This window comes from Zosterops lateralis (assembly GCF_965231275.1).
Source record: "Zosterops lateralis genome assembly, chromosome: 5".
Taxonomy (NCBI): domain Eukaryota; kingdom Metazoa; phylum Chordata; class Aves; order Passeriformes; family Zosteropidae; genus Zosterops; species Zosterops lateralis.
In genome coordinates this window covers 17,356,652-17,384,012 of record NC_139766.1, presented here as the reverse complement: position 1 = coordinate 17,384,012, position 27,361 = coordinate 17,356,652, and the positions used below count along the sequence as shown (strand labels likewise).

General features: G+C 35.0%; 1 protein-coding gene across 3 annotated transcripts in view; it reads left to right on the top strand.

The window, feature by feature from the left end:
• The window catches only part of KCNIP4 (potassium voltage-gated channel interacting protein 4), a 282,324-nt gene that overhangs the window by 105,244 nt on the left and 149,719 nt on the right, over positions 1-27,361 (top strand). The window lies entirely within an intron of this gene.

The window sequence follows — 27,361 nt, the reverse complement described above, 5'->3', positions numbered from 1 at the left end:
AAATTTTATTGCTTGATGCTTTGTTTTTCTTAGAGAGATGATCTCCTCTATTAGCAATATTGTTTCTTTATAAAGTAGTAAAAAATTAATATCAAGAAGATTATTTTAAATACTCTTTTTACATGTGGAATAGTGGAATATTGATTATTTTAGCTTTATTTCTAAGAGAGCTTTAATTCTTACCTTAGGAAGAGTTAGACTAAAGAAACACTGCTTGCAGCATGGTCGATAATGTAATGACAATCACTGCATCCTCGTGTTTTATTAGATTACAGTCTGAAGTGGTCTCTTTCTCAAATGTTGAAGGAATATTGTATTCTCAAATCTTCCTGTAAGCTGGCATTTGGTACAGTGTACATACTTACACCTGTGAAAAGGAAAACTTTGTTGACTACTTATTGTTTTATGTGCTAACCCAACAAAAATTATGGTTAAGCAAAATTTTCTCCTGTGAAAAAGTCCAAAGTAGTCCTGTTTATGTAACCCTTTCAAGAAGCGCAGTCTTCCTTTCAAGTGATTTTAAATAAGGAAGTTATTCAGCTGGTACTCTGTGTTGCTGTCTTGCATGGACTTGCTAGAATCTTGCTACAGAATCTTAAAGCCCTGCAGAGATAAAGTGGATTTTTATAAAAAAAAAATTATGTTTGTGTTAGAGTACATTATATCCAGTTCAAATGTCAACAGGGAGATTCCCTTAAATGTCTGAACTTCTGATTTTCTTTTTGTGGTATGTTTAGTTTTAAATAGAAATATCAATTAACAAGATAAATGTTATCATAAAAGTTATTTCCAGCATTAGAGGCTGCAAAGATTGGAAAAAAAAATAAAATCTGTATTTACATTTTAGGTTGTTTGGCATGTTTGGGTGTGCTCTGTCGAGTCTGATTGCCACATTTGTTTGGGTTCCCTGGTAAAGTGCATCATTTGATTGTTGTCTGTACTTGTTGCTATGGTTGGAGAAGCTGATAATGGGAAGACAATTCAAAATATAGTGAAGATGCCTGTAAGTGGTTGTTTTATTTCTTACAGAAATAAGTTTCTTGTGCAGCTGCCTGTTTTGCCTGTCTCACTGGCCAAAAATCTGGCAGTCTGTGGGTGCACAGAGTCTTACAGTTTCTTCTTACTTAGTGCAGGATGGGTTTCCAGCATGCCAGCTAGAGGAAACCACAGGAAGATGTATATACCCCATTGCTCTGTGATGTTCTACTTCTGTGAATGACATAAAAGGCATGTTACATGAGAATCAAGTAACAGTATAAATAATGATGTGTGTTAATGGGCCTTAGCTAAATTTCACAGACAAAAGAAAGTTTTTTTCCTCTTAAGTAAGGAGCAGTGTAGATTTCTTCCCCATTTTTTCCTTAAACTTGTGATTTAAAGATCTGAAGTGATTACAATAGGAAAAAAAAAGCTTTTTGCACTTTTACTAGAGAATTGAAAAAATTGCCAATATGTTAATAAATATCAAGGCTATTCATTTCCAATCTTGAATGAAATGTTTGAAAAAAAGAAATTCTACAACTGTAGTCAGACTATTCATGTGCTTTTCTGGAAATCAGTGATAAAGTTGCTCTTAACTTTCTGAAAATGTTGGGCTTTACAAGGACGTTTGTAGTTTTCTGAGTTTGGGTAGGTTATACCCTTCTTTCTTCTTCACAAAAGTTACTATGTCCCAAAAAAACCTTTCTATTTCTTTCCCACAATTAAATAGCTTACAGTATATAAAACATATTCTATATCTACCTGGAGACCAGAGTCAGTAATAATCTCTAACACAGTGCACGCAATGTATGATGCTAAAACTCCTGAAGCTTTGGTAGAAGTTGAGGTTTCAGAACCCTCTTGTGTTCCTATCATGGTAAAAAAAGCCTGAAGATAACTTATCTTACACCAGATTGTCATGATTCTAAAGTTTGTGAAACACTACATTAATTTGGAAGAGTCAGATGCAATGATGTAAATCAAGAACACTCTGTTCAGTGTCATAATAGCTACCATAAGTGCAAGAAATATTCTGCTTCCTTCAGACTCTTCAATGCAAATTATGTGTATGATATGTGTATTATGTGTCTCTGTGTGTATGATAATAATAGTATGCGATTATTTTCATTCTTTTTGGAAATAATGAAGTATTTCAGAGTAAACATTTATATACTTTCTTATCCTTATCCTGCACTCACTCAGATAACAGTATGCTTTCTGTGGTTTTGTCCAATTGCCTTCAACTGCTGAGTGAGTCTGTTGTTGTAAGAACGTATTTTCAAATAGATGTTTTTAATATTGTATGACAGCTCTGAAAGTGATAAGTAGCAGAATAGATTTATACACTTTAGTAGGTTGCGGATTTCAGACACTTTATCTCTCAGTTAAATATTATTTTATGATGTATTGCACTCACTTAGATTGCAGTATGCTTTCTGTGGTTTTGCCCAGTTGCCTTTAACTGCTGAGTGGTTTTACTGTTGTTATAAAAGTATTTTCAAATAGATGTTTTTAATATTGTATGACAGCTCCTAAAATGATCAGTGGCAGAATAGATTTATTCACTCTCATGGGTTGTGGATTGCGCAGGCTTTGTCCCTAGGTTAAATTTTTAACTTTTCATAAAATTAGGTTATGTCCTCCTTGCTAAACTTTACTGGTTTTTTAAACAGTAATTTATTAGGTGTAAAGAGTAATGCATTGATACCTGATCAGCAAATTTTGTTCCTTGGTATCAATTTAAAATTGTTTCTTCTTGTAAGGCAAGTTTTTCCTAAAGTCATTTATAAGTAGAATGTGATACAAGAACTGAGTAGCTACATGTACAAGAGGTTACCATCTTGAGATTATGCCATACTCAGGATATTGATTTGTAGGATTTCAGTAAATTTTTCGGTAGTTTTCTGAAAAGTACTTTGTGATCTTCATATATTAGGATCAGATAAACTTGAAGAAGAAATGGAAGAGATTTTCTTTGTGAGTATCTTCCTTGCATCTCAGTTTTTCTTGTTAAAGTTTTGGAGACAGAGAGGTTGAAGCATCATGAGATCAGCCCATTCTTAAGTTAAAATTGCTTTGTCCTAAAGATTCTTGGGAAACCTGGATTGCTTTACAAAAGCTAAATCACTTATTAATTAAATAAACAGAAAAATAGACCCCTCTTCATCAAGGTGTGTGTTGAAAGCTACACTATTAGGAATAAGGTTCAGAGAAGAAATCTGAATTATATGACTGATCAAAAATATTTAAATAGGAACATCTTGGCTTTTAGGAAATACTCTTACAGCAATTAGAACACCTAATAGAAAAAATGGCATGGAAGTAGCCATATATTCTACTGTAAAATGTGGGTTCCATACCTCTGTTACTGGTATCTATCCAAAGTCCTTGTTTAGGAGTCCTGAGAGTTGCAGCAGTAGAACTTTACAGCTAAAATTGTAATAATCGAGCTAAATTACTGAAGCACTTCATTCCTCCAAAATGTCAAAGCAGCTTCTAATCCCATTTTAGTAATCTTGGCTATTAAATACTTCATATTCATAAGCTGGAAGAAAGAGCAAACCCACAGACACATAGGTAGTTGCTTGTGATATTTACAACAGTTTTTGACAAGGACTGGATATGATTGGAAAGGAAGTGGAAGTTACTTGTGGTTGCTCTGAAACTAGCAGCCTCTGGAACTGTTTTTCCCTCCAGGCTATGACCTGCCGGCAATGTCAGCATTTCCACATTGATGTTCCTCCTCACAGTGTTCTTCATGGATGCAAAAGGAGTAATACCTCAGAACCACTGAATGGTTGGGTTGGAAGGGGCCTCTGGGGATCATCTAGTCCAACCCCATGCTAAAGTAGGTTCATATAGGGCAAGTTCCATAGGGTCACATCCAGGTAGGCTTTGACAATTTCCAGTGGAGGAGACTCCATGAACTCTCTGAGCAGCCTCTTGCAGTGCTCTGTCAGGATTTCCCTCAATATTCATTTCAGAAGATTGATAATGACTAGCATTTAATCCAACAAATAGTGTGTAATAAACATAGGGGCTTTTATGCCATTTTTCTTTTCTTAAATCGGTCTGGATGAAAGAGAGTTATGCACAGAATTGTGAAGTATGGAAGCAAACATGGACCAATATGTGTCATGATTAGGCAGAGCTGAGAGTGGGCAAAAGACAAAAATATGATAGAAATTTTAATAATTTCAGCATTCCTTAGAGGTAATTTTTTCAATTAAGTCTTCATAAATTACAAGATAAATTGAATGAAAACAGCTGATGAAACAAGTCTTCATATGTCGATGAGTGAGTAGTAGATAGAAATCTTTAACACAGAACTCCAGTGAATTTTTCTTTATTAAATATGTAGCTCAAACAGCATTAGCAAGTCATTTGTAGATGGCAGCATGTACTGTAATTTACTTGGAATTATACACATGTGAACATCTGACTGGGTTATGCATCCGGCATGACTGGTCAGCAAGCCACTACTTGGCAGAATGAGTAAGAGAAAAGCTCTTCCCACTTTTCCTACTAGAAACTCCAACTTATGGATACAGTCTTAGAAAAAAACAGAAATAGTCAATTAAGAAAATCAACTTGCTAGCCATGAGATTTTGTAATAGGTGCCTTCAGCTGTTAGATTGCCTGCTTTAAGCAGTCAGTCATTTCTGAGTCATCTTCTGAAGGCTGGCCCATTGTTGCTGAAAAACTTGGTGTTCCCAGGTCTGTGTCTGCTAAAGAGTATCTTTTCTCAACACTTACTGTCACACTCAATAATAATATGTGTGTCTAGTACTTTACATCTACAAAGACTGAAGTAGATAAATACAGTAATTGAAAGGGTGCCAAAGAGATGGATAAAGTTCTACACTCTGAATTATCAATGCAAATGCTTTTTTTTGCAAACTTAGTATTTTATAATTAACATTTAAAAAAAGTATTAGTTTCCTATGCAAGTTTTAAATGCATCAGTTAATTTGCTTATTTCCCTTTTTTACATATGTTCACTCTAACTCTCACATTTATAAGTAATGTGGATACTATACCACGGAAGAAAAATGAGTTTTTAACTAAAGATTCTCTCTTTATTGCAGGGTTGCAGCATTTTGGCTATCTAATGCATCTTCCTACAGAATTCCTAATTTTTTTATTTTATGTTTCTGATTGGTTTTACCTTTAGTCACCTTCACTCAAAATATTCCTCAGCTTTAGAATATCAGTCTTTTTGGCATACAAATAATTTTGCATCTTCTTAAGGTTTAGAGAAGTTCTTGTGTTACCCATTGTTATTTTGTTTATTATTTTTTATAGGAGAGTTCTTCCTTTAGTTATCTGACCTATTTCTCTGGTGATTAATTGTTCAGCACCTGGTAGAAACTTCAGTTCAGCCAGACTGAACTCTGCCTAGACCTGATGAGGCAGATGATTTTATCTGACACAGTAACTCTGGTTTTCCTTTCTGCAGTCATTTTTCCCAGTGGTATCTCTAGAGGTATGTGGTTCTCCATGCACATTTTCTTTATTGGATCAATAGTCCAAAAATATTCTTCTGTAAGCAGACAAAACTTCAATCATTCAAAGTGGACTACAAGAGCTATTTTATTATTGTTGATGATGTGAGATAATAAAAGAAAAGGACAGTAGATCAGGTAAATACATACTTATTAATCAGATATTTATTTATCAGTAGTTATATCAGAGTTATTGTAGGGAATACACACAAGAAATGTGATTATTAGTTTAGCTCTCATTACTAAAACCAAATTCTAATACAGAAAAAAAAAAAAAAAAGCCCAACATCTGAAATGGAAAATTAAAAGGGTGACCAGAGAAGTGAGTTTTTGAGAACATTAAGGACAATACCTTTATTGGATTTAAGCCTTATGATATTATGTCAGTCACACTCACCAGCTGCTGTAGGTACATCAAAACAGACTTGTACATCCACAATTTGATCTGTTCTTTTGGTACTAGAAGTTCATACTCAGCATTTTTTTTCTAACAGCTTCTCTACAAAGTGATAGGGTGTCTCTAGATAACCAGAAAATAGTTTCTCCTGGTGGAAAAAAGTAATCTATATACAGCCACTTCTTGCCTGTGTCTGAGGAACTTTCAGTAACAGCAGAACCAAGATGCTGCCTGCATAAGTTTCTTTGATGGTGACAGCCCATTCTTAACAGCTGCACCTAAAAAGAAGACAGAGATTTATATTGTTTAGTGAACCTGATATTTCTGGAAAGCCAACATTTCTGCAGATAATCCATAATATTCAAGTGCAGTGAGTGTTATACCCCTTGGAGAATAAGACCATATTCTTCTCTATAGGAGGATATGGTCTGTCCTCTTGGAAAGTGATCTGTCATCTCAGTGAAGTGCTTGACTATTTTTTCATTTGAACCAACTTTTTTTTTCCATACTGAATCAAATTTTATTTAGCCTGAGGATATACATATTAAATTTTGAAATTATATTAATATGCCATCTGAGTTACCTGGTTGGAAGTCTGAGATTTAAATTTATGTTTGCAAGACAGTGAGAGCACCTGTACCTTCAAATGTCAAGTTTGCCACTGAACACCTAGTAAGATCCCAGGGACAGGAGGTCCATCAGAGGTCTGCCTTAGTTCAGTTGTAACCTGCAGCTGATGATAAAAGGAATTATGTGCAGTTTGAGTTTTCTAATTTTTTAATACATTCAGACAATGTTAATTAAATATATTTATTCAACCTCAATCTAAATTGCATTAGTTTCCCTCTTATTCATCACAGAGCTCAGAGTCCACATTCTGGCCAATTTTATGGCTAGATAAGTAGTCTAAGATGAATCAGGTTACCAGAACAGGAGTAATTATTCTCAGGAGTAAAAGGGTATAATGGAAGGCAGAATAGGATGTTGAAATTGTTGTTTTGAAAGTTCACAATTGAAATACGACAAAATGTAGTTCCTTTGCTCACAATCAATTAAAATAGATTTAGTAGTTCAGCAATAATAAAGAAGTCATTAAGACATGAAAGTATTCTCAGTCAACTTGGTTGCTGATCCATTCAATGAAAACCTGGCTCACCTTTGAGTCATTATTGCAAAAATTGCCATAATCTGTTAAAAGTCATAGTTTGAATGCTACTGATTTTTCTATTTGCTTCCTTACCATTATCTTATAGGATTATTATAAGAAGCTCACTTTCTGAATGCTAGAATTTTTGGACTGAGCAAAAAATTGGTAGAATCAATGCATTCCTGTTTAAAAGGTGAATCTCATTGTAAAAACTCAAACTAAAGATTCATCACAATATCCTTTGTAGATTACCTTAATCTGTGTTTAGGAACTTACTTTTTTCTTTCAGAAACTAAGTAAAGCTACTTTAGCACTTGTACCATTTATTTTCTAGATTCAAAATAAGTTTTGTGACACTTCTCTGAACCTTTTTCATTTTTTATTAATCTTCTTGGGGAATTGATATTCAAACTGGACAGAGGATTTCAAATTGATTTCTGACAGATCAGAGGGAAGACATAATATCCCTGCCTTGCCTGTATGTGCTATCTTACCACTGATATGGGTGAGCAATAATTAGCTCATTGTACACTTTTTTTGCAAAACAGAGATATTCACATCAAAGTTTCTACACAGAAATAAAGATATGAGGGAAATTATTTGCCCTCTTTTTTTTTTGTTTTTTGGTGGTTTTTGTGGGTTTTGTTGTTTTTGTTTTTGAGGTTTTTTTTGTTGTTGTTAGAAGAGCACATTAGAAAATCTTTGGGTTTTTTTCATTTGAAATAACTGTAATAAAGATGTGACCTTCTGTTGTGAGGTCTGATATGGATTAATACAAGTGCACTGTCTCCTGTGGTTTTATTCAGGTTTTATTCATCTTAAATTTGCTATCATAAAACAATAAATAACATTGAATTAGGAGTACTGCTTCAGAACTTTTCCATTTGCTTTGGGGTTATCAAACTAACATTTAGAAAAATTATCTGTAGTTGCTTACATTTATGAATTTAGGTGAGTACAAAGATGTACATTGGAAGATCCCATTCCCCCCCCCCCCCCCCCCTTTTTTTTTTTTTTTTTTTTTTTTTTTGTTCCTTCTTAAAGATCCAGTAATCTGGGGATTTTTCTTCTGGTTATAAACCTGCAGGATCACAACTCTTAATTTGTAAAGAGAGATTTTGCAGTCAGGAAAAATGATAAAATGTAACTTTTCATTCACAGGTTTTTATTTTTCTAAATCTCCGTAGTGAATATTTATTGAAGTGGTAAAGTACAAAATTCAATATTGGTATGTTTTCTATATTCACTAATGCTTTTGTTATGTGGATGCATAGAATAAGAAAGTGTAGGGCTGGGGTTCCAGGTACCATGTTCAACAGTGTCAGTATCACTATTTGGATTAAAGCAAATTTTTTTTTTCCTGTGAGTGGAGGGAATGAAATCCTTTAGTTATTTCGCTAGTAAGTGTTTTCCATTATTTTAAATGCGATGGTCTCAGTAACCAAGTACATGCTTATTTGGACCCAGTTGAAGCTGATTAGAGTCTTGACCTCAGCCTGTTTCTTGAAAGTGAGCTGTAATTGGCAAGTAATTCAAGTCCTTGAGCAGTGGCCTTGCTGGGAAGATAAAAGGTGAAAACCCTCTCCTCTCATCCATCAGATAGTTTGTCAGTTCCAGGCCTTTTCTGGTATAATTACTGAAGGGAATGATTACCTCGCTCCGCGTCAACCACCGGAGCTGCTTTGGACTCATCTATTTTTCAGCAGCAGACGTGGCTGTGGGTAGCCCTCCTAGTGAATGGCAGAATTCAACAGGTAGTGAATCAATCTCGTCTGCAGCTGTGTTTTGTAATGCCATACTTTTAAGGACAGATCACTACTGAGTTATTGAGTCCTTGTGCTCATGGAAGGAGTATATCTTTTCTTTCGTCCTGTGACATCTTGCTTTGAGGTTAAGGAAGGTGTGTGCAATATGCCGCAGGAATGAAAGTGTGCGCTTTGGTATTTCCCCACTCTGTGCTGGTTCTCTCTGGGGAAGATTCCCTGACCAGGAAGTAGTTAATATTCCCAGTAGGAGCCAAGAGGGAGGACACTTCAAGAGGAAGCAGACATTTACAGCAGACACTTAGCTGTCAAACAGCATCCACCTTGACCCTAAAGAGGACTGATATTTTATTTGTACTATTAATTTTTATTAACTGAGAGTTAATGGTTCATTTCTTGAAGAATGAATTTGTTTTAATATATGAACTTCTTTTCTAACATACAACATATATGTTAGAAAAGTTTAATAAGTTTAGGAAATATGTGGTGATGTAAATTTGGGAAATAACTTAATTTCATGATGTCTCTGATCATTTTGAGTCTTTCATGTATCCAAGTGTCCCTCACCAGTGTCCTGGTAGTGTGACTCAGAGGGAAACAGTTAACAGTTTTCTGGTGAAGGGCAAAAGGAATTCTCTGTATTAGCATTAATACAATATTTCTACTAAGACTGCTTCATGAACTTTCCAACTGCTAGATGCCATTTTTCTTGGGACAGCTTTCAAATGTTGAAAAATCCTAAAACATTGAGGGATATCAGGATGGTAATGGCTTAGCTAGTTTTATACAATCATAGAATCATTAAGGTTGGAAAAGACCTCCAAGATCATTGAGTCCAATCTTTGACTGAATACCACCATATCAACTAAACCATAGTACTAAATGCCTCATCCAGTTGTTTTTTGAGCACTTCCAGGGATGATGACTCCATCACTTCCCTGGGCAGCCTATTCCAGTCCTTGACAATCCTTTCAGTGAAGAAATTCTTTCATATGGTGTTGTACTGCAGCATATTCCAAAGTTATGCTCTATACCCTGCAGTGAATTTGTGTCCTGACAAGGAGGATGGAAGGTTTTTAGTAGCAAATGAAAGGTACAAGTAAGCAAGTGGAAAGTTGTTATTCCTCAAATATATGAAGTTGTACTTGAGCTTCAGCTAGAGATGTCCCAAGATGTAACAAGCAGATGGATTTAGGGGGACAGCTTACTAAATTACTGTCCGGTATTTATCCATTAGCCTATGGCTGTCGCTATATTGTGGCAAAGACATTAAGAATATAGATAATGACATCCATAATCCACTTTGAAATCCTATTACCTACATCCCAAATAGTTACATTTGGTGTAATGTGTTTGTATACTTAGTGCTCAGAGCAACTAAGTAACTTGGAGGTGAGATGTACCTTTGTAAATTCCAGTCTCCTCTGAGCCTCCTTTGTGTTTTTTTTATCTACTGTATTATACAGTTATTTTGCTTTGATCTATGGGCATTGATGTTTTTCCCATGCTTTGCTTTGAAATCCTAGCTCTGTAGTATGAATCTTGATGGACTTTACCTTATATCACATCTGTACTGGCTGCGCAGTTTAAACAACACTTGTATAACATGACTTACAAGTTTTCAAATCCCACAGTCCTCAATTAAACTCACATTGGCTGCAGCCTGTTGCAACACCAGATGTGGCTCAAGCACAAATCATTTTTTAATACAGGGTTTAATTAGTTTTATTCTGAGATGACCTCAAATGCTTTTATCTGCTGTACATTTACAGCCACAGTCTCATGAATGTGATTACTGGACATCTTAGAGAGGTAATGGTTTTTTTTGTTGATTCACCTTGTGTTTACTTCTAACATTTATTTTGGGCGGTGATTGCCAAGAATGTGGCAATAAGTGCTTAGTAACAGGACTATAGCCCACAGTTTGTAATCTGTCTGTAGAACACACACTGGTGATGGAGTGCATAGGCAGAACAGGTTTCCTTTTCACAGTCTGTTTATCAGGCTCAGCTGGAAAAAGCATAATTTTTAAGTCACGCCAAGTATTAGGAAGGAGTGACTTTGAACTCAGTTGGGCTTTCAATGAGCAAAACAGTTATATTCAAAACTAGTATTTGTGTCACTCTGAAGAACCCTCTTCACTGGGACCCTCTCTGGCAATGGTGTACAGAGCTCAGAGAAGCAGTGTATGCTAGTCTTACTAATTCTCCAGGCTTGCCTTAGGTGTTGATGTTACATTTGCTGCCTTCTATTTGTCTGGCATAGGAGACATGCTATAGACAGTATAAATTTTCCAATATCATACTAGAGTTCCCACTACATCATCAGCTGAATGGATGTAATCCTGCTTGCTATAATCTGCTACAATTCAGTTGTTTTATTGTTATAGTGCCTTTTTTACTGAGGTGCCATCTGAATTCAGACTCTGCTTTCCTTGAATATGCAATCTCTGACTCATCCTTTTTGAGTAGCTAGTTCAGCACAGGATTTCTTTAACTTCTTTGATTCTGAATTATTGTAAGTATTTCTAAGCATGTTCTGTTTAAAATGTGCTATGTGTCCTTTTCCATCAGTACAAAGCAGCAGTAAGGTAATACCAGGAAATCATGGCGCTGATGTGGCAAACCAGATGTGGAGATGAAATTGCCAAGGTGATCAGGCCATGAGGTCTCTGCTTTCCATTCCTCATCAATGCCTGCTGCTGTCCAGCAGCAACCCTGCACTACACAGTCTGCTCTGGCTGACTGCACCTGGCTAGCAAGTACTTTTTACTTCCAACTCTAGATTAGATTAGACCTTCTCTTTCGACAGTATTTTAAAACAGCAGCAGCATTGTTATTTGTTGTTAGTATTTACACTGGGATTAATTATTTTTTGTTGGACAGCTTGGACTTGTTCTCCAAAGAAGAATCTGAGAGAAATTTATAACTGCCCATGCTTTTCTAGTGTAGAAATGTATGCAGTTCACATGTTGACTTTTTGGAGTCTTTAGTAGATCATCTGGGACAGTGGGACTGAAGCAGCTGTAATAGTAAATTATTTCTCATAGGAAGCATTTTCTTTTTGACAGAAGTAAATAATGATAAGTTTGTCCCCAAAAGAATTAGTGTCAGCAAATTCTGACATTGTGGTTTCCCCACAACTCGTTGTGCACTTAACAGGATGGGCTGTGCTTCTGTATGTAACAGGCATACACATGGAAACTTTTTGGAAAACTTCCTCCTTTTTAAAGTTCCAATCTGATTACGACTCTTTAGCTAGTTAGATATTTTCTTTAAAGGTGCTTAAAGGCAGGACTTTGAATTAAACAAGTTAATAGAGGCTAACTGGAGATCCTGGGAAGATTGTAGAGGAGGGTGGTTTTAGGAGCAGAAGATATCCAGCAACTCTGATTTGCTACCATCAATAAAAAAAGTTAACCCAGGACTTCCCTAGAATTTAATGTACTCTAAGCAGCCTTTCTGATAAACAAATACAACTCCACTGAGGTTCTGTTCCTGGCAGTTCTATTTCAGGAAGAAGGAATGAATATGAAAATGTGAAAAGGCTACCAGGTTAGGTGGAAATGAAAGTTAAGTGGAAATGATTATAACTTTGGAGTTACTAGTTTGTTTTCAGCCTTCAGCATCCCAATTAAAATCTCATCACATGTGACTGTTATTTAAAGCTAATGAAGTTTTTGTAGATGTCACAGTAAATTTTGACTGACTTAAATAAAAACTGGTAAGGGCTCCACTGTGTGGAGCAGTATTTTAATTCTAGGATATCTACACAGGGGTAATTGCTCAGTCTTTGCAAGACAAAGGACAGTTTTTCCTTGTATGCCTTGCAAAGGATACATAATGGATGATAAAGAGATTGCTTTATAAAGGAAACTCCTTTATAGCCTAACATGTAATTATCCATTGCAGAAATTGAAATGAAATTGTTGGACTGCATGTGTCAATCCTCCTCTGTTGCCCAACAATCACATTTGGTTTTTAATTGCTAATTTTCTTCTGTCTTCTCTTGGCACAACCTTTATATTTCTTGTTTGCATTATCTGATTTTGAACTATTTTCTATCTTAAAGCACAGATAATTCTTTCAGCAGTTTAGTCTAACTGATGATTAGATTTTTCTCGCATATTCAGCTTTATGAAGATTGAGCAGGCTTGTACAACAAAACAAGATGTAGCCTGTCTCTTATTTTCATGGCCATTTTAACTCTTCTAGACAGCTTTTTCAGTTGCATATATCATCATGCAGACTGACACCTTCCAGCCATTTCTAAAGTGCCGCACAATTCTAGTTCTAAACAATATATTTATTTACATCTTCAGATAAAAATGTTTATTTTGGACTTACTATACGTAATTAAAACAAGCACAGCATTTTTTCTTCTTTCTTAAGTGTATTTATTCTAGCTTGCAGAAAATGTCGCTGTGTTTCCAGTTGCATTGATAGCACTGTTCTAAATTGGGAATTCTTTCAGTATTTGTCCTTATCAACCTGAAATTACTTTGCGTAGCTGGGGATGGTATGGGGAGAGGAAAGTCAGAAACTGGGAGGTAGAAAATCAGACATTTCACTGTCTTTAATTTTCTGTGACTAAATGCATATTTTCTAAGTAAAAAGCAAAGGTAAAATCCTTTGGTAAATTTAGTCTGATACTCAGTATATCCTGGAATTATTTTCCCACTCTGCTTTAATACTGACTCTAAGTTTGAAGCCAAAAGCAATATAACCAGTTTGAGATTGCATCTGAAAGGAGAAATGAAATGGCAAAATGTGCAGTAGAAAAAATCATATTTTGGTAAGCATAAGTGTTTGAATATGTCTTGTCTCAACAGAATAAAGTTAGACAGAAGAGACCTGATGAAACAATTGAAAGAATTGCAGTAACAGTCCCACAGTTTAAATGCATACCTGCTAATTCTTTACACAGTAGGTTATCTCTTTTTAAGCATAGAAAGCTTTCTGAATGTTATGGATAGTATTTTCCTTTGTTTGCTAATCTTACATGTTCAATACTGATTTATAGACAAATATTTATTTCAGTGCAAATAAAAGTGTTTCTCAAATTGAGCTCTTCGTATATCAACTCCTAAATTTTAATGTGCATACTTTTTATTGTAGTGTCTGCATATGCTGAGTGAAATATATTTCATTAAGAGACAGAGTAAAATATGTTTACAGTTCATGTCAATTTGACATTTGATGTTTTTATTCCAGAAATAATGTTGTTACTATTTTGGAGCCATAGTCTGCTGCAGAAACTATTTTACTGAGTCTAAAAGATATATTAAGTGTCAGAGGCCACTAAGCCATATAAAGAAAAACCTGTATCATTAATTGCTGTTACGCAGTTCTTCATGGATCTTTTATATGGGATATTTTACTCAATAATTCAGAAAGTGCAGCTTAAGGCTTAACTCAGCGTATCTTTCACGTGGGTTTGGATAAAGATGAAGGAAATTGTTACTGAAAATTGGGAACATGCAAAGAAATTGAAAGTCCTTCTTTTATTTGAAGGAAGTTGCTGTTTTGGAAAGGAATGTCAACTCACACAAGTAAAAAAGATAAAGGAAAAGGTGACTTTAGGAACACAGTCCTTGTTGTGCCCTTTTCAATTCAAAAGCTATAAATATTAGAAAGAATTGAACAAGAGTTAATGATGCTTTGCTGACAGGCTATCTGCTTTGCTATTTTTAGATAGTTTACTCAGGAGTTCTAAATGCGTGTGTACTTAGACGGTCCCAAGAAATACAACCCTTTTGTTTTCAAGAATGTTTCAAGAGCACCAAATATTACCTCAGAAATTGAAACTTTAGTATGTTTATGATGTTTTCCTGAATTTCTTTCATCATTTAGATTATTTTTGGGAGAGAGGTTGTCCTAAGGTCCATTTATTATTATTATTATTCATCAATTGGTTTTCCAAATATGGATCTGGAATAAAAATGCAGTAACAGAATGACTTAAATCTTTGTTGTTAACTTTTTTCTTTTTAATTTGGAATATTTAAGAGTAGAATTTAAGATTTTAAATTGGTGGCAAAGTCAGCTTTATGTAATATTTCATGATGAGTGTAATACAAAACAAAGCAAAATGAAGGAAGGTCTTGAAGGGAAAACATAAGCTATTGAAATTCTTATGTAGGTTAATAACTAAGGCTATTAAAAAATCCCAATAATAATTCAGTTCATTAAAACCTGTATATTTTATTCTGTTTTCTCTCCTTATTAAAAAGTGTATGAAGTTATGGATGCATGTGTTTCTCTCTCTTTAAATTTAGCAATAGATAACGCAGATTCCACATGACTTTTTTGGGTTTAATTTGGTGTGGTTTTTCTGTGGTGTACCAATTTCTAATACACAAATGTTCATTATTCTACACTAGCCCCTCTTACTTCAACTGAACTACTTTACAGAGACAATAGCAAATCCATATACATGTGTCATACATAAACCACAGCATTTGGTTGGTAGCATCTATAATCTGATGACAGGAGTAGACATTCAGCTTTGCATATCCAACATTGGATGGATGTGAGTCTTAATCAAGCATTTGTGCTAAACACTGATTATCTATTAATCAGCTCAAATAAACCTGGACCTGAGTATCACATGGCACATAAAAAGGGGATTTTGATTCAGAGATAGTCAACCTTATGGTAGGATTAAAATTCCAGAGTTGAGGTGCTGGGGAGCTGAACTGGAAAAATACTTCTAGTTGTACAAGATAGATATTTTGATGTTTATACAGAGCAGTATTTTGCTAGGTTTTAATTTTTCTATTCTTTTAACTTTACTCATAACAGAATCGATGAAGTATCTAGTATGATAGATGGCTTGGGAAAATGTAACCAAATATATAATGCTGTGCTGGACAAACTGATTACTTTTCAAAAATTGGATGGAGGAATAGGAATTCTTCTTTGCTCCTTTGTAAACTGAATCTGGATCTCACCCAATTTCCCTTCAGACCAACAGACTGATACACTCACTATACCAATGTGTCTGAAATGCAGTCTAAACTTCTCTAGGCTGAATAACAAATGGAGACCTGTGCAAAAGAAAAACTTCAAGATTAGACTGAAATAATGGTTCCTGCTTCTCTTTAACATCAATAACAATAAATTAAAAAACAGTAATCAGAAAAAAAAAAGGGGAGGAAATTCTTTTGATTTTCAGAAATCTGTATCTTAACTCACTTGTAACTCTGATCTCCTCTGCCCCTTAAAGTCAGACTGGATCTTTGGTCATGAACTTTTCTGTATGTATTTTTCCCTGAAAGAACGTTGGGATTCCTAAATTTCTTGTAAATCATAGAGTACTGTTGACTGTATGATGATTTTGCACTAGTGAGATGCTATGTATCTATTTTATTGTGCTTCTCTTTGGTGCTTATCTGCCCAGAATTTCAGTTAGCTTCCAAGAAGAAATGAGAAAGCAAAGCAAAATGAATAAAATACCCCAAGCTATGAACAGTTTCAACACCAGTCCAGCTAATATTCCCAGATTGGTAGGATATATTCAATATGTCATCTGTCAAGCTTTTGCATTTTGTGATCAGCAATTCCTTGTTAACCATCTGTTTAAATCTTTTTCACGTCCTGTGGTTATACTTGTTTCACAGTTAATTTTAAGTTATGTTAACAAAATATTACTGACCTAATGCACATTGGAGTAAATTAATTGATGGTTCTAAGCTAGGATGATTTTAAAACTGTGTCCTTGACCCATGGCATATTTGACAGTGCTTAATTAGCCAGATCTGTTAGCCAGCAAATCTCTTTACAGAAAATCGATGGAACTAAATTATCAGCCTCTACAGCTGTGTACGTAACAACTTTTTTAGTGTTTATGAGACAAATTCTAAAGAAATATGTAGATTATATCTGCATCACTGTGAAAAAATTATTTCTATGCACAGTATTTTATCAGCCATCGTGTCATTCATCTGAGCTTTTTCAGAGCTCAAAACAGTTCCCGCCAATGGGACTTTCTCTACCTAGTAATTGTAATTAGGATGCTCAGAGGTTATATCTACTTTTTGAAATGTAGTTACAACTATAAGTCTTACTAATAAGCTAGTGCAGTTAAATTTTAAGACAATTTTTATTTCTGGTGAGTATAGTTATAAGTAGTATTGCCTTCACAGCTGTTGATCTGGCACATGTGCTGAGGCCTGTGGCCAGCTGTGCAGTGTGGGTAGCAGCTGGAGAATCTCATGAGTAAAACAAGAAAACGAGCAAAGTCCAAAATCCTTTATGAACATCTGGCTGCTGACTTAAAACAGGTATTAGAAATATGCTTATTGACTGTCAGGAAGAAGAAAAAATATGCATGCATTCATGACTTGTACTAAATCTCTAATTTTGACGCTGGGTTTCAATATACTATTGTATTTTAAAAAAACAACTTACTAAAAAAACCACTCAGCAGTTAGTGTTTATGTAGTGTGTTTCCTGCAGTGTAGAGGAACTAAAGCTTAAGAGTCAAATACTAAAATGTATGGCAGAAGTCCATGTGACATTTAAAAGCTAAACTTAATTCCAGATAATCTGGACATCCTATAACTAAAGTAGATTAATGTTCTTTGAAATGGAAACAAAATCATAAATCTTTATGGGTAATTGTGGGGTCACTGTAGTTTTTCAGTATGTCATTTAGGCATATTGAAAAAGATAGATTATAGACTTATAATTGTATTAATTTGGAGGGAAGAGGAGATATTACAAAGAGTTAGGGCCCATAAGTTTAGTTTTATTAATATTTAAGCATAAATAGTAAAACTTCCAAAAGTCTTTGAGTTAGGAAAATAATGTCCCTCTTTGACCCATTCCTGGCCCTTTTTTTTGTTTGTTGGATACCCTGGATTTGCTCGGTCTGGGTAAGGAATGTAAAACTGAGTCATTTTCTTACCAGTGGCTTTCCTTAAACAGGTCTATGAGCATCTGTAGACACACTAATCATTAAATTGGAGAAGCAGATGTACCAGTGCTCCAGGGAGACTCACCTTTCTCTCCCACAGCCAGTGGAAAGTCACGTACCTGGGAAGTGTGTGACTTACTTCTTCTGATGAGTCAGTCAATACCAATTGACTATATTTATATAAAGCGGTAGCGTTGGCAAGACAGATTGGCTTAATGCAGCCAGGTTTTGTCCTCTTTAAATGCCATGTCAAATGTTATCCTTTCACGTGTGTGTTGATATGAAGCATGGAGTTGTATGTTGAAATCCTGACTTTCTACTGCTTCATCTGAACAATTTGTACAACTTGATTTCCCTGAAGGCATTAGTATGGGAATTGATCCCTGAATGTGTCTGTATTCTTGGATGCAACAGAAAATAGAACAATGTGACTTGTTTCCTCCTTTCTTGCTTCATACTTGAAATTGTAGCTGTAACATCTCTATGGAAAACTGCCTTTCCTGAATTAACTCTAAGGAAGTTACTATTTCTACTCTTTTGAAAAGAGGTTTACTTGACTTTTTCAGATACTATCAAATTTTTCTTCTTTGTTCTCTGAAAGTCATGCCTCTATTTTGTAATGTTTACTCATATTGCAGCTGCCTGCTTTACTTGTCTCATCTTTTCCTGTATTCATTTGGTATTGCTCTTTCTCCTCACTGCTACTTCTCTTTTATTCTCCAAACTTCAAAATTGCTCATGTCTTTGCATCAAGTATTTTTACACCAAATATTTTCTTTAGTTCCAAAAGGTAAGTGTGCAAACTTTTTAACTCTGCTCGTTATATGTAACTGGATATTCCTTTGGTCTGACTTCTCTACATTCCCATTATTGGTCCACCTGTAGCCTTTAGAGTAAATGCTCTTATTGCAGGAAGTTTCTCCTTTCATACAGCCCCTCCAACCACAATGGTTTGTTACATTTGGGCTTTCAGTTGTCGATTGCCTTACAGTTGGTAAAGGTAGACTTTTGTTTAAAGCATGTTAGATGTCACAAACACTTTATCCTAGTGGCAAATATAGATAAATAAAATTAGCTAGCTAAGTGGCTGACCTCCAGTAGATTAGATATTGTTAATCAATCAAAATTCTTTGTGGCTGGAGGACTTTTCAATAGAGTTTAAAACAAGGATATTGCTCCATTTATTCTGACCTTGATCTCTGCTTTGTTTTATTTTTAGTTTCCTGGGCATTAGTTACAAGTTAACATTCATTTGTCCTTCTTTATACTATTGAATTCATTTGGTTGTGGCGGAGTTTAGATATATCCCTCCCATTCATCTACTGACAAGTCAAAACCACACATGTATTCTGTACTAAAGTGTATGTAGTCACCAGTGAATATCTGAGGGCTTTGAGACCATTCTAAATTTTAAACACCTCACAATATTCAAATGTGGCATCATAATGTCCAGCATATATTAATTGCAAATCCTTCTGGGATTTTGTGGTATTCTGGCACTTCTGCTTTGCAGGTGAAGCTCCAAAAAGCTTAAACTTTTGAAAATTATTCCCCCTTTCATACACTTGTTTAAAATTCAAAATGAAGTACAGTTTTAATAGTATTGTGTAGTGATTGCTTTGTGACTTTGTTGTACAATATCAGTAGAAATTAGATTTTAATGTTCTTGTGAAAATTATTCAATTACTTATGGAATTTCTCATGAATGAGGAAGCCAGAGATTTTAAAATTATATCAGACACTGTTGGTCTATCTCCTCTTTCATGGGACTTCTTTTGTACTTAAGCTTTTGTATAATTATTTCACCTAAGAAATCAGGACTTAATTTGCTAATAGCATCCTGGATATGTTCAGCTTTCTTTTAAGACCATTTCAAATAATTTTATTGCTACTATTTCTTCAAGTTCTGCCATGTTTTCCATGCTTTTCATTATTGCATTGTTGATCGGTTGGAAGTGTATGACCTTGGAAGTAGTATGACAAGACAGAGGACCTCATACAAAGGTAAGTAGGAAACTCCTCACTGAGTGAAGCTGCAGTGACTGTATTTCTTTTTTTCACAGAAAGAACTTAAGTGCATGTTCTGTGTCATCCACATTTTTACTAAGCAGTGAACTAACTGTGAGTGCTCTGCCAAGCTGACACAATCCGATGCAGTGACTGCATGCAGGAGTGTAAGGTGCCAGCAGTCCTGGATGGTCAGAGTGACTCCTCATGCTCCAGCTTCATTACCAGTCTTTCTAGAACATATAATATGTACATTGGTAGAAGTTCTTTCCAGAGGAAAAAAAAAGTCAGTACCCAGAGAAACTCAAATATATACAGCTCTGAAAAAGGAAGCCATGCAGATGGAAAATAGAAGAAATTCAAATATTTTGTGTTTTGGGGAAATGTGAAAAATAACCAGAAATGTCTCTGGTTACCATGAGACATGTCAGAGTTGACTTCATGCTCCTGAAATGGATTCATTACTAGTCATTTAAAGCTTTCCCTTTGGTCCTTAGTCAAAGCCAAAAGCAAATTTGCTTTGGTGGTTTGTTTTTTAGATAGAAATACAGTGCAGGCCCTTCTGCTTTGTTTATGCCACTAATCAGAATTATCACCATAGCTATTTGGTTTGTTGTACTACAGGTTTCAGAGCAAAGCAAATTAGGGTGGTCCACGCTGAAGCACAGAGGTACTAAACTGCCATGGTCCATTCAGTAGATGTAAAAAGGAGTGACTTTGAGGTCTCTGAAGTAATGGAATTATTGCAGCATTATTGTAGCCCTCTGAGATAATTACACACACAATCAGTCCATTTACACTGCTGCACCATGTCTTAGTCCTTAAGATGTCAGGGCTCACATCAGCTGCCAACTGAGCCATCCAAAAGCTTTATTTAGAGATGCATTACAGTTAAGCAGATGTCATTTTCCTCTTCCTACTATGAACAAGCACATCATGACAGCTTGCTCTTTAAGATTTTTTTCTGTTTTTGACAGAAAAATCTTTAAGTAAAAAATCTTTAAGATTTTTGACTGTTTCTTGTTTTAATCAGACTTTTGCTTGCCCCTACCAGACCTTGGGTTCTTCTCTTTATTTATGTATGTACACTCTGGGAAAAGGCAGTGTGAATAATAAAAACATGGACTGAAAGGGATCACATTTCTTTGAATATTGAGATATTTGACCACATGTGCAGCACTTCAGGAGCAGAACTTCCTAAGTTACAGCTTTAGAACAGAAGGTCTCTCCCAGATGAACTAGAAGCTTCAGAAGCTGAAAATTTCCATTTGAATTTTTTACACAGAAGACGCAACTGTTATTCAGCTGAAACCAATACATCATTTAAAAAAAAAAAAAAAAAAAAAAAAAAAAAAACACCAAAAAAACCCCCACAAAAAACCACAAAAAAACCCCAAAAAAACACCAAAAGAACCCAAGCAAAACTCCAAACACCCTCCCTGCCAAAAAAAAAGGCGCAAAAAACCCTATTGAATTTTTATATAACCTGTTGTCCTGGAAAAATAGGGCTGTAGCTAAGCTACATTGCATTTCATAAAATCAGAGAACCATAGAACAGCTTTGGTTGGAAAGAGCCTCTGGAGATTAACTTGTCCAACCTGCTGTTTAAAATTGGACTAACTTTCTAAAACAAAGTTGGATGGGGCCTTGTTCAGTTAAGGTCTAAGTATGTCTAAACCCCTCTGGGCTGCCTGTCTCACTGCCAGAGCAGCCTGATAATGGAATTTTTTTTCCTTCCATGTAATCAGAATTTTCCTTATTGCACCTTGTTTGTTAGCTCTCATCCCTGCTCAGCATGCTTCCAACCAGACTCCGCCTTCATCTTCTCGCCAGCTGCCCACCAGGCAATGGAGGGCATCAGTCACACTCTCCTTTGCCTTTTCTGCTTCAGGCTGAATAAAAGCAATGCTTTCAACTTCTCCTTAGCTTAGCTTTGGAAACTTCCCACCCAGTTCCATGGACTGGTGCAATGGAGTTTCATTTAGTGGTCCCAGCTTCCCTCTGGACTGTACATCTTCTGCCATGAGCTGTAAACTTCACTTTGGCACTGGCCCCAGCAACCAGAAGGCCATTGAACAGATGGGATCAGGAAAGACCAAGACAAAGAAAATATTGAGTAACTCAAGATTTCATCCTTGTTAATACCACAAGGATCAATTTTGTGGTTAGAAATTACAAAGATCTTGTCGATTTTGTTTATGGACATTTACTATTCTTTACAACATTCTTTTGAAGTGGAAGCAGCATTAATGACTTTGATCTGAACACAGAAAGCACAGAGAAATAAAATATTTTAATTAAGTTCTTTAAATTACAATAATATTTAGAAAGCCACTCTTATTTTTTTTAGCAGTGTTGTTTATCAATAAATAAACAGAATTCCATTCAGCATAATGGAGGAAGAATCAATACTTAAATACATTTCTAACATGAAGATTCGTAAATTCTGACACAGGTAAAAATCCTAGCATATATTTGTGTGTATCACCTCCATGTATTTTGTACTTAGCTCTGCACTGCAGAAGAGGCGAGTTCCCATGAAAACCAGAATTTTGCAAATTGCTGTTCTACTGTACAATGTTGGCCTTAAAGGTCATGTTTTCAACACACTTGTATTTGTGGGAACTCTCCTCTGTTTTACCATAGCTTTCTGCATTATTTTGTGCCACCTGAGTGTCTGACTGTTACAAAACTCAAAAGGATTTTAATTTCAAAAGGTTTTGTTTTAACAACTGATGCTTTTTGACAAATTACACTAATCTCACTTGCATTCCATTCTTTTTAGAGATATTATAACCCATATAAAAACTAAAGTTGCAACAGGTATGATCTCAGTCAATGCTTTAATAGTTTTCTGATTGGTGTTGAGTACTAAATCCCCTACTATTTCATCCCCACTCTGACATTATCTGGCATCTATTGTCTTTCTGGTTTTGAAATATTTTCAGTGTGTGTGAGCTACTGGCTCCAGAGATGCAGTTGTTGAGAACTGGTATTTTATGCAGGACAAAATAAGAGGAGTCAAAAGTCTGCAGCCTTAAGAGTTTCTCTTAAGTATTCCAGGCTCCTATTATTAGAGAAAATAGTCAAAGGAATGAGGAAGACAGTCTGCATAAAGGTCATTTTGAAAACAAAGAAATTCCTGCATCTTTTGTGTTTAATTGGATATACTTCCTTGAACATAAATGATTTTCTAACCATTTTAAAAATACTTTAATCTCTATGTTAAAATATGCTTTCTAATTTGTTTGTATCATGTAGGAAAAGGTTTACTGATATATTTTCAAAGTTGACTTTACTATGTGTTTACAAAGCTGCATCTGCTGTGTGAAATCACACTGCTATATGTTTACTAAGCTGAACATCACACATTTATATGGACAGTTTTCTATAATTACTCCAACTAGATGTAATGCAGCTGTTCAGTAGCACACTGAGTTCCAGTAATATGCTTTGGAACAATGACATTTCATTGATATTATTAAAAATGTCCAGTAAATATAAAGCTCAGGTCGCACTGCTGCTTACAGAGTTGCTTACTGAAATTTTCATTATTCTTTACATTGAAGCTCTTACAAGTGAAATTTCACAAATTGACATTTTAGAGAGTTATCTTGTGTTATCAATAAAATCACAAGAAAGTATTACATAAGGAGCTTTTCTTCTCTATTTGACATGTCCAGTATCAAAACCAACCTCAATCCAAACTGTGGAGAAGAGCATGAAGCTGTTTGAACATTTTCCTCCCCCAGGTTTCATGAAGTCTTTATTTTCAGAGTGTTAAGAATACTCAATACACGTTTGAGTACCTACACCTGCAATGCACAGGACAGTGTTTGCAGGGATGTTTGCCTGCATTCTGGTAGCAGGGAAACTGCAGTGGTAATTAGCTTAGCCTGAGAAGAGAGCAAGCAAGGTTGAATGATTACACCTGTCAAGATATAATCATCTACATGAATTGTGATGGCTTCTGTGACTTCTTTAGCAGCCTCTATCCAGCTGCATATAAATATTACTTAGAGAAAGTGTCATTCAAATCATGCTGCTGACAAGGTCATTAGATACTTCATATTATATTGTTTTGAAATTTCACAGCAATCTTTCTTTCATTATTAGTCCAGCTTTACTACACATTAAAAGAAAAAACAAACAAAAAACCCTCAAAAAGGTAGACAAGAGAGAGAGAAAAGTACATTTAAAACTATCAAATAGTAACCTGTTAGCAAATGGATTTATAAAAGAAATGGGTTGCACTAGAGTATCATTCTGGAATAAACTTCTTTGTTAATCTAACGATCCATGACAGTGACAGCCAGAGCAATTTTTAAGACAAGTAGGGTCGTACAAGTTTTTCACTTGCATCCTTCTTTTGCAGACTTCTGTTGACAATATTTGAAAATTCAAGTACGTGTTAATCTATATCTACAAAATAGAGTTTCTTTCATTACTAGTTTAATGCAACTGTGGCCCTAGTTGCAGTCGTCCTGCTAAATACTGTGCTACAAAAGCCATTAAATTAGAGAATAAAGGGAAGGATAAGACAATGCTCTTGCCCTTTCCAGGGAAATGATTGTGGAAAGATTTAGCAATCCTAGTGACTCACTATGTTTGACTTAACAAAAAAAGTCTGTATTATGAAAACTGAGATTTTACACCTACAGTACTTAATGCAAGTGTTTCTTTTCCTGTGATTTTGGTGCTATGGATTTAAAGAGTGTCCTTGGTTTATATGACAATTTTTTTCATACACACCCAATGGCAATTTTTTTTTTTTTTTAATACCAACCCAGTGTCCTTTCAATATCTTTTCTAGATTAACTATATCCAGTATTTAGTCTTTCCTGCTAGGTCAAACTTCATAGTCCTTAAATCTTCTTCTAGTGTTACATCTTCTTGCTGTCTTCCAATCTCTCTTCAAGCTGTCAACAACTTTCTTGGAACTAATATTAGAGCTAAAATTGTATTATTGCTTAAGGGAAGGAGCAATTATTGTATCTTGCACATAGACAGTTCATCCCTCTGCTTAAAGGGGATTTTAAAGAAATACAGTCAGAAATTACCAAAATGTAAATTGATTTTATAATTCATTAAATGAAAGGCTGTTTGACCCATCAGATTATCTTTCAGCTACATTTATATGGATCTGTGAACGTATTTTGTACTTTTGTTAATGACAATTCCACACAATAACAAATGCTACACAAACTTTAGCATTTATATCTATATTCTGTAATTATGAAATGTATTTAAGAATTCTTTTTCATCTAATAGTATGTAGGAATATTAAATAGAAGATCAGTGGAGTAAAAATAATTAAGAACTTGATAATTTGATATATTAATCTGTTTTCCTTCTCAGAGAACTGTATTAAAAAGGAGATTTAAGTGGTAGCTATGGGAACTTTCCAGAACCTTCTGCATTCCTAAAGCACCAGACCATTCCCATTCTTGTGCCAGCATCAGATGTTTCTTGCAGAGCACAAGTCATCTGTGGCAATTAGCTGGAACCTTTTCAATGTCAAGAACTCCTTCTGATGTTCACTCACTTCAGTGTTTGAAATCAAATACTAGATTAATTATCAGTAATATTCCATTCTTTGAATGACAGCTGAATAGAAAAGAAGGTATTTAATGGAGGAATACGTCCCATCAGACCATGAGTCTGACTTCGCTGTGTTTTACACAGATGTGAAATGCTTCTGTCACCCGTAGCACTAATCCTGGTCACCCCCATCTGTAACAGGCCCCACTCTTCATGTTATGTATTTGCCCATGATCCCAGCTCAACCTGGGGGATAGAGAGTGTTGAATGAGGAAATAAATTTTAATTAGGAAAAAAAAAATCAAAACAACAAACCCCAAACTTTTGTTCCTTTGCATTTCAAAGCCAGGTGGAATTGATTTTTAGTCACAGTTACATAAACCCCTAAAACTGAGCTGCAGAGCAAGTAACTTCTAAGTGTTCTACTCCCATATCAGCACATTGTATCATAAATTTCTCTTTATATGAAGTCTTTCCATTTTGTTTGTATCATTGCCTTAGAGCAGCTTTGCTTCCAGGTATACTAAATGGCAAAGAAAGGAATGCATGCAGGCATAACTTACATTGGTAACCTTTGAAGAATGAATGACTGTATATTTTATTACATTCATAAACAATAATTCTCTTTTATGCCTATATTTAATTTTAAATTTTTTTTCTATCTAGGGAAGGATTTCTGGTAAGAAAACCCAGCCTTGTCTTTCCAAAATCTTCTTTTCATTCACAGATCTCATATAAAGAATTTCAAATTAAGCTGAATTTAATAGAAAAATCAGCACTTTAATTATATTTTTATTTTCACAAAATTATTTTGGGTGAAAAAGAATATAAATGAGTGTCACCCTTGCTAAAAGGCATTGAGCTTCAGATTTTAAAAGACTTACCTACACTCCATAAAAACAGTTCACCTCCTGTCTGATTTTTAGCTTCTACTATGTGCATCTGCCTAATATTGCCAATAAAAAAAAATAAAAAAAAGGAAAATGCCTCTGAAAGATAAATTTCTTCATGTAATTGAATACAAAATCTATTCTTAATAGAGATGGTAAATAAAATTATTTGATTTATCTCTACTGAAGGCAATGTGTTTTCTAAACTACTAGAAGGATATACATTTCCAAATTGCACCCATTCTCCCTGGGGAATGTTGTTTTGATATTCAGCCCACTGTTGAGCAGCAGGATAGTTAATATGTTAAGAATTCATACCGGTAATCTGGATTTGTAACAGTTCTGGGAAGTATTAAATATCAGGAAAACTGTACATGGCTTGTGCCTGATTACAAGACAAAGACAAAATTCACTTAAAGTGAACCTCGAAGTCAATGGCTTTGAATGAGTTTAGGTTTTCCTCAGAAATTAAAAATCTTGAAGAGTAATTTCTCTAGATTATGACTCTTTATAAGCTCTCCAGTGCCTCTGTACCCTAACTTTTCTGTTGTATATTTACTTCCTGAAGTTTACTTGAATTTGAAAGCCTTGAATGATAACAAATTGTTTTGTCTTTTCAAAAAACTTTGGTATTTTGTTGGAGAGCAAAACGTTCTGGTTTTGTGCTTTGGGTTTTATAAGACTGTGACATACAGGAGCCCTAAGGCTCATTTTAAAGTGAATCTTACTCATTTCTGTGCAATTAAAGCAGTAAATGGTTTAGTCTTTAGGCTGTATTTTAATTCATAACCCTCTTCAGCAGGGTGAGGGCTTTGTAACCATGGCAATTTTATCACATTGTAATTTTAATTCTTTTTCTTTAGGAAAACAAATTAGTTAGAAAGTCTTGGACCTGTTTTCTCTGTAGAGCCATGAGGTCAAAGTCAGAGGCTTTAGTATTTTCTTAGATTTGCTGTTCTAATTAAAAGTTTCAAGATCTGGCAGAGTACATTTTTAATACAGAATCACTTATTTATGGCACTGCAAAGGCTGCAATATAGACAACATTTATAGATAGCACAGAAAAACATGTTAACTGTAAGTGTGTTCTTTATTGGTCTTGGCAGAGCTGTTGCTTGGAGCTTTAACAAAATAAATGAGTTACTGTTTGCCATCTTGCAGACAGGAAGCTGAAATGTAGGAAAATGTACATATTGCCCTAAGCTAAACATA